Source organism: Arachis ipaensis, chromosome B4 (genome assembly GCF_059453495.1).
Source record: "Arachis ipaensis isolate K30076 ecotype BB chromosome B4, ASM5945349v1, whole genome shotgun sequence".
Classification (NCBI taxonomy): Eukaryota; Viridiplantae; Streptophyta; class Magnoliopsida; order Fabales; family Fabaceae; genus Arachis; species Arachis ipaensis.
The window spans coordinates 90,094,510-90,102,548 of NC_142439.1; the positions used below are offsets into that span (position 1 = coordinate 90,094,510).

At 39.6% G+C, this 8,039-nt stretch overlaps 2 non-coding genes across 2 annotated transcripts; both read left to right on the top strand.

The window, feature by feature from the left end:
• Positions 1–652: 652 nt before the first annotated feature.
• On the top strand, positions 653–760 carry LOC148568321 (small nucleolar RNA R71). Its single transcript, XR_015882388.1, has one exon. It is a non-coding gene; the product is annotated as a small nucleolar RNA R71 (small nucleolar RNA).
• A 6,534-nt stretch (positions 761–7,294) lies between these two features.
• On the top strand, positions 7,295–7,402 carry LOC148568322 (small nucleolar RNA R71). The gene has a single exon (XR_015882980.1). It is a non-coding gene; the product is annotated as a small nucleolar RNA R71 (small nucleolar RNA).
• Positions 7,403–8,039: the final 637 nt, after the last annotated feature.

An 8,039-nucleotide genomic window follows, 5' to 3' on the forward strand; every position in this document is an offset into this window, starting at 1 on the left:
AATTTCTAATGGAGGACCTTGTTTCAGTCATGAAACTCTAAGTGGTTTTAATTAGATTAGAGACCATGGTTGCTAAGTCAGAGTGGTTCTGCTTAGAGTTCTCTGTCTACTGCTGAGAAGATGATGGAAAAGGCTTGCCATTGCTAAACCTGTTTCTTCCACCATTGTTGTTGTTGAAGCCTTGTTGAGGCCTCTGTTGGTCCTTCCATGAGAGATTTAGATGGTTTCTCCATGAAGGATTGTAGGTGTTTCCATATGGTTCACCCATGTAATTCACCTCTTCCATTGATGGGTTCTCAGGATCATAGGCTTCTTCTTCAGATGAAGCGTCCTTAGTACTGCCTGGTGCAGCTTGCATTCCAGACAGACTTTGAGAAATCATATTGACTTGCTGAGTCAATATTTTGTTCTGAGCCAATATGGCATTCAGAGTATCAATCTCAAGAACTCCTTTCTTCTGACTTGTCCCATTATTCACAGGATTCCTCTCAGAAGTGTACATGAATTGGTTATTTGCAACCATTTCAATGAGTTCTTGAGCTTCTGCAAGCATCTTCTTCAGATGAAGAGATCCTCTAGCAGAGCTGTCCAATGACATCTTGGACAGTTCAGACAGACCATCATAGAAGATACCTATGATGCTCCATTCAGAAAGCATGTCAGAAGGACACTTTCTGATCAATTGTTTGTATCTTTCCCAAGCTTCATAAAGGGATTCACCTTCCTTCTGTCTGAAGGTTTGGACTTCCACTCTAAGCTTACTTAATTTTTGAGGTGGAAAGAACTTTGCCAAGAAGGCATTGACTAGCTTTTCCCAAGAGTTCAGGCTTTCCTTAGGTTGTGAATCCAACCATATCCTAGCTCTGTCTCTTATAGCAAAAGGGAATAACATAAGTCTATAGACCTCAGGGTCAACCCCATTGGTCTTGACAGTGTCACAGATTTGCAAGAATTCAGCTAAAAACTGATGAGGATCTTCTAATGGAAGTCCATGAAACTTGCAATTCTGTTGCATCAGAGAAACTAATTGAGGCTTAAGCTCAAAGTTGTTTTCTCCAATGGCAGGGATAGAGATGCTTCTCCCATAGAAGTTGTGAGTAGGTGCAGTAAAGTCACCCAGCACCTTCCTTGCATTGTTGGCATTGTTGTTGTTTTCGGCTGCCATGTCTTCTTCTAGTTTGAAGATTTATGTTAGGTCCTCTACAGAGAGTTGTGCCTTAGCTTCTCTTAGCTTTCTCTTTATGGTCCTTTCAGGTTCAGGATCAGCCTCAACAAGAATGCCTTTGTCTTTGCTCCTGCTCATATGAAAGAGAAGAGAGCAAGAAAATATGGAATCCTCTATGTCACAATATAGAGATTCCTTGAGGTGTCAGAGGAAAAGAAGAATAGAAGGAGGAGGTAGAAGAATTCGAACTTATCAAGAGAGATAAAATTCGAATTATTGATAATGGAAGAGTGTTAGTCCTTAAATAGAAGGATGTGAGAAGAGGGGAAGAATTTTCGAAATTAAAGTAAAAGATTTTGAAATAATTTTGAAAAATTGAAGAATGATTTTCGAAAATTAGAGTTGGGAAAGAAATAAAGTAATTTTTGAGAACGATTTTGAAATTAGAAAGCAAAAAGATATGATTGAAAATTTAATTTTGAAAAAGATATGATTAAGAAGATATGATTGAAAAGTTATGGTTTTAAAAAGATATGATTGAAAAATAATTTTAAAAAAGATTTGATTTTTAAAATTAATGACTTGGCTAACAAGAAAAGATATGATTCAAACATTAAACCTTTCTCAACAGAAAAGGCAACATACTTGAAATTCTTGAATCAAATCACTAATTGTTATCAAGTATTTTTGAAAATGGAAAGAAATTGTTTTTGAAAATATATGATTGAAAAGATATGATTTGAAAAAGATTTGATTTTGAAAAATTTTGAAAACTTTAAAAAAATGTGCATTAAAAACAAAATCTTCCCTCTTGTGTCATCCTGGCGTTAAACGCCTAGAATGGTATCCATTCTATCGTTTAACGCCCAAAATGCTACCCTTTTGGGCGTTAAATTCCCAGCCAGGTACCCTGGCTGGCGTTTAAATGCCAGTTTTTCTTCTTCACTAGGCGTTTTGAACCCCCAGCTTTTTCTGTGTAATTCCTCTGCAGCATGTTCTGAATCTTCAATTCTCTGTATTATTGACTTGAAAAGACACATTTTTAAAAAAAAAAAATTTTTGGATTTTTAATCAAAATGCAACTAAACATAGAAAACTAAAATCAAACAAACAATGCATGCAAGACACCAAACTTAGAAGTTTGTATACTATTGACACTAACAAATTGAGAATGCATATAAAAAAACAACAAAACACACAAAACAAGAGAATTTAAAGATCAGAGCAAGGAAATCATCAAGAACAACTTGAAGATCAATGAAGAACATAATGCATGAATTTTTCGAAAATTAGATGAATGCAGTTGACACCAAACATAAAATTAGACACTAGACTCAAACAAGAAACATAAAATTATTTTTTGGTTTTATGATTTTATACTTTTTTTTATTTTCCGAAAATTGAGTGGATTCAAGATTTTTAATAAGAATTCCAGGAATCATTGCAATGTTAGTCTAAAACTCCCGTCCAGGAATTAGACATGGCTTACTAGCTAGCCAAGCTTTCAAAGAAAGCTTCGGTCCAAAACACTAGACATGGCCAATGGCCAGCCAAGCTTTAGCAGATCATTGCTCACAACAGCAAAATTGATAGAAATCAACAAGCTCTTGTGATGATAAGTTGAAACCTCAGTCCAAAAGATTAGACATGGTTTCACAACCAGCCAGACTTCAACAAATCATCATGAAACTCTAGAATTCATTCTTAAAAACTCTGAAGAACAAATAAATTTTTTTTTTGAATTTTTCGAAAATAAAAAGTAAAAAGGCTTAAACATAAAATAAAATTACCTAATCTGAGCAACAAGATGAACCGTCAGTTCTCCAAATGCAAACAATCTCCGGCAACGGCGCCAAAAACTTGGTGTTGTTGCCGGATCAAAACTTGGCACTTTTATTGCAGGGAACAAATGAGAAATTGTAATTAGGACATTTAATTCCCCAGCAACGGCGCCAAAAACTTGGTGCACGAAATTGTGATCATCAATGGTGCCATCAACATGGTACGCTCCATTGTACTCTCAACTCTTTATCACAACTTCGCACAACTAACCAGCAAGTGCACTGGGTTGTCCAAGTAATAAACCTTACGCGAGTAAGGGTCGATCCCACGGAGATTGTTGGTATGAAGCAAGCTATGGTCATCTTGTAAATCTCAGTCAGGCAGATTCAAATGGTTATGGATGATGAATGATTAAAAGATAAATAAAACATAAAATAAAGATAGAGATACTTATGTAATTCATTGGTGAGAATTTCAGATAAGCGTATGAAGATGCTTTGTCCCTTCCGTCTCTCTGCTTTCCTACTGTCTTCATCCAATCCTTCTTACTCCTTTCCATGGCAAGTTGTATGTTGGGCATCACCGTTGTCAGTGGCTACAATCCCGTCCTCTCAGTGAAAATGTTCAACGCACTCTGTCACAGCACGGCTATTCATCTGTCGGTTCTCGATCATGTCGGAATAGAATCCAGTGATTCTTTTGCGTCTGTCACTAACGCCCCCACAATCACGAGTTTGAAGCTCGTCACAGTCATTCAATCCTTGAATCCTACTCAGAATACCACAGACAAGGTTTAGACCTTCCAGATTCTCAAGAACGCCGCCATCAATTCTAGCTTATACCACGAAGATTCTGATTAAGGAATCCAAGAGATAAACACTCAATCGAAGGTAGAACGGAGGTGGTTGTCAGGCACACGTTCATAGGTGAGAATGATGATGAGTGTCACGGATCATCACATTCATCAAGTTGAAGAACAAGTGATATCTTAGAACAAGAACAAGCTGAATTGAATAGAAGAACAATAGTAATTGCATTGATACTCGAGGTACAGCAGAGCTCCACACCTTAATCTATGGTGTCTAGGCATGGCCATGAGGCCAGCCCCAAAACGTGATCTAAGGTAGCATAGAAGTACTCAAAGATTAGACTCCAAATACAATAGCAAAAGGTCCTATTTATAGAGAACTAGTAGCTTAGGGTTTACAAAAATGAGTAAATGACGTAAATATCCACTTTCGGGCTCACTTGGTGTGTGCTTGGGCTGAGCATTGAAGCATTTTCGTGTAGAGACTTTTCCTGGAGTTAAACGCCAGCTTTTATGCCAGTTTGGGCGTTTAACTCCCACTTTGGTGCCAGTTCCGGCGTTTAACGCTAGGAATTCTCATGCTGACTTTGAACGCCGGTTTGGGCCATCAAATTTTGGGCAAAGTATGAACTATTATATATTGCTGGAAAGCTCTGGATGTCTACTTTCTAACGCAATTGAGAGCGTCCCAATTGGGCGTCTGTAGCTCCAGAAAATCCACTTTGAGTGCAGGGAGGTCAGAATCCAACAGCATCTGCAGTCCTTTTCAGCCTCTGAATCAGATTTTTGCTCAGGTCCCTCAATTTCAGCTAGAAAATACCTGAAATCAAAGAAAAACACACAATCTCATAGTAAAGTCTAGAAAAGTGAATTTTAAATAAAAACTAATAAAAATATAATAAAAACTAACTAAAACATGCTAAAAACATACTAAAAACAACGCCAAAAAGTGTATAAATTATCCGCTCATCAATAAGCCAAAAGGCATCCTTTTGTATGCATATGTTCCAAAGGGGCATGTAAAAAGTATTCTTTTCCTAATCTTCAGGAGCTATATGGATTTGAAAGTAGCTTGTATAACCATCTAAAAAGCAATAATGGGATTTACCTGACAGGCGATCAAGCATCTGATCAATAAAAGGCAAGGGGTAATGATCCTTGCGAGTAGCTTGGTTGAGACACCTATAGTCAATGCAGACTCTCCATGAATTTTGTACTCTAGTTGTCAAGAGCTTTCCATGCTCATTCTTTACTGTTGTGACTCCAGACTTCTTGGGCACCACTTGTACTGGACTGACCCATTCACTATCTGAGATGGGGTAAATGATATCCGCTTCAAGTATCCTGGTCACTTCCTTTTTGACAACTTCTAAGATGGTGGGATTCAATCTTGTTTGGGGTTGACGGATAGGCTTTGCTCCTTCTTCTAGGAATATTCTGTGCTCACAAACTTGAGGGCTAATGCCTATTATATCTGCCAAGCTCCACCCAATTGGGAAGTGAGTTCCCTTGCAATGATAACTGGGAACTTCTTATTATCCTCAAGGTAAGCATACTTGAGGTGAGGAGGAAGGAGTTTTAATTCCAATTTCTTCTCATGGCTAGGTTCTGGATTATCTGGAGTTAGTGATAATGGCAAGGTGTCCTCGTTGTGTTCAAAGGGTGTCCCCACACTTGGACCTTGATCCATGTACTTTTCTTCTACTTTTTCTTGGTGAACTTCAGCTACAGTTTCATCAATGATATCACACTAGAAGATAGAATGATCTTTCGGAGGGTGCTTCATAGCTTCATTTAAACTGAAACTCACTGCTCTGCCATCTATCTCAAAGGAGTAAGTTCCTGAGAATGCATCCAGCTTGAACTTCGAAGTCTTCAGGAATGGTCTTCCAAGCAGGATTGATGATGGTCTTCCTGAGTCATTAGGGGGCATTTCCAAGATATAGAAGTCAATGGGAAATGTGAGCCCCTTAATGCTCACTAGCACGTCTTCAGCAATTCTGACTACTATAATAATGCTTTTATCTGCTAACACAAAACGAGCTGCCGACCTTTTTAAAAGAGGGAGCCTCAAAGCATCATATCTAGACAATAGCATTATACTAACACATGCTCCTAAATCACACATGTAGTTAGAAAATATTACACCTCCAAACCATGCATGGACTTAGATCACTACATTTTTCAAGTATACCCCCCATTAAAGTAGATATAGAACTACCTAAAGGAATAGTTTTTAATTCATTAATTTTATCTTTATGTATGCCTAAATCCTTCAGAAACTTTGCATTTTTAGGGACTTGTTGAATAACATCAAAAAGGGGAACAGTTACCTCAACCTTTTTGAAAATTTCTACCATTTTGGGATCAAGTTCCATCTGCTTTCTGGGCTTCCGTGCAAGGTGTGGAAATGGGATAGGAATGGCGCCACTTGCAGCTTCTGTGTCCTTTGGTGCTTCATTCCTTGGTTGAGCTGCTTCTTCTTCAACCATGTCCTGTAGTTCCTCTTCCTCTTCAGTATCTTCCACTTCAACTACATCCTCAATTGGGGCGTGTTCTGGTGGGCTTGGCTCCTCATGGTTCCTCTCTTGTAGTGTGGTTCCGGACCTCAAGGTGATGGCATTGATGCCACCCTTGGGGTTAGGTAAGGGTTGAGAAGGAATTCCACTAAAGCTTGAAGGTTGGTTGGTGGAATTAGGTAATGAATCTATCCGGGAGACGAGAGCTTGAAGAGTGGCATTCAGACCATTTAAAGTAGAGTTCAGTGTAGTCTGCATGTCTTGTTGTCCTTGTGCAAGAGAACGGAGCATCTCGTCATTTGATGAGGAAGTAGGATAAGTGATCTGGGGAATCTATTGTTGGTTGTGCTGGGGTCCTTGGGACTGCCTTAGATGAGGTGCTCTGTAAGGCTGATTCTGATTCTGCTGTCTGTTGTTGTTATTCTACCTCTGATTTCCATTGTTGTCTCTACCTCCTCTGTTATAGTTGTCCCTCCAGCCATGGTTGGAATTATCTCTCCAGCCCTGATTGGAATTGTCCTGCCACCCTTGGTTATAGTTTCCACCTTGGTTGTAGTTGCCGCCCTGTTGATTGTATCCTTGATTTGGGCGGTCATAGAAGTTATGAGTAGCTGCTACGGCGTTGTCCTCTTGTTGGAGCTACGGGCACTCATCAGTATAGTGACTATAATCAGCACAAATTCTACATACTCTTTGGGGAACTAGCTGTTGACTTTATTGTGGTGGTCGAGGATGGGATTGTTGTTGATTCAACTGCATCTGCTTCAGTAGGTTGGTCATTTCACATATAGCTTGTGTGATGGCAGTAGTCTCACTGCTAGAGGAAACCTCTGCGACAGCCTTTGAGTGGTTGTTCCTATGCTTGTGATTCCGAGTGGACTCAGCTAAGTCACTGATCAGTTGCCATGCTTCATCTGCGGTCTTGTACTTTTTCAAGGAACCATTACTAGCACCATCCAGTGTAGTCTTATCCCGAGGCTTCATGCCTTGAGTGAAGTAGCTGATTAACACTAGCCTGTCAATCATATGGTGGGGGCATGCGTCCAGAAGATTCTTGAAACGCTCCCAGTACTCATAGAGAGTCTCAGATTCACCTTGAACAATGCAGGAGATCTCTTTTCTCAGCCTATCTGTGACTTCAGATGGAAAGTATTTTTCCAAGAATTCTCTCCTAAGCGTATCCCAGTTAGTAACAATCACTTCAGGTTGGGAGTAGTACCACTCCCTCGTCTTTCCCTCAAGAGAAAATGGGAAGGCGGTTAACAGAATAGAAGTTTTATTTGCACCATGACGCCTGACAGTAGAATAGGCTGTCTGAAAATCCCTGAGGTGCTTTATAGGCTCCTGAGCAGGTAAGCCATGAAACTTGGGCATCAAGTTGATTAGTGCAGTCTTCAGTTCAAAATCTGCAGCCAGATTTGGATGACGCACTTGATACGGTTGTAGGGTAAAGTCTGGGACTCCAGCTTCCTGGAGAGTAATCCTCCTAGGTACTACCATATTATCTGCACGTGAATTAACAGAATTAGTAGTAGAGGAGCTTGTTTTTTCTCAGATGGCGGTTTATATTCGCCCTCAGATGAGACTGGTGAATCGATAACAATCACTTCACCATCCTCAGAGGCTAACCTACGTCGAGCTCGCCTAATACGGGAAAGAGTTCTTTCAATTTCATGATCAAATGCGGCTAAGCTCGGATCAGGCAGTGAACGCGTCATTCAACGAAAGAAACATATAGCTCATGATAATAAAATAAAATAAAACA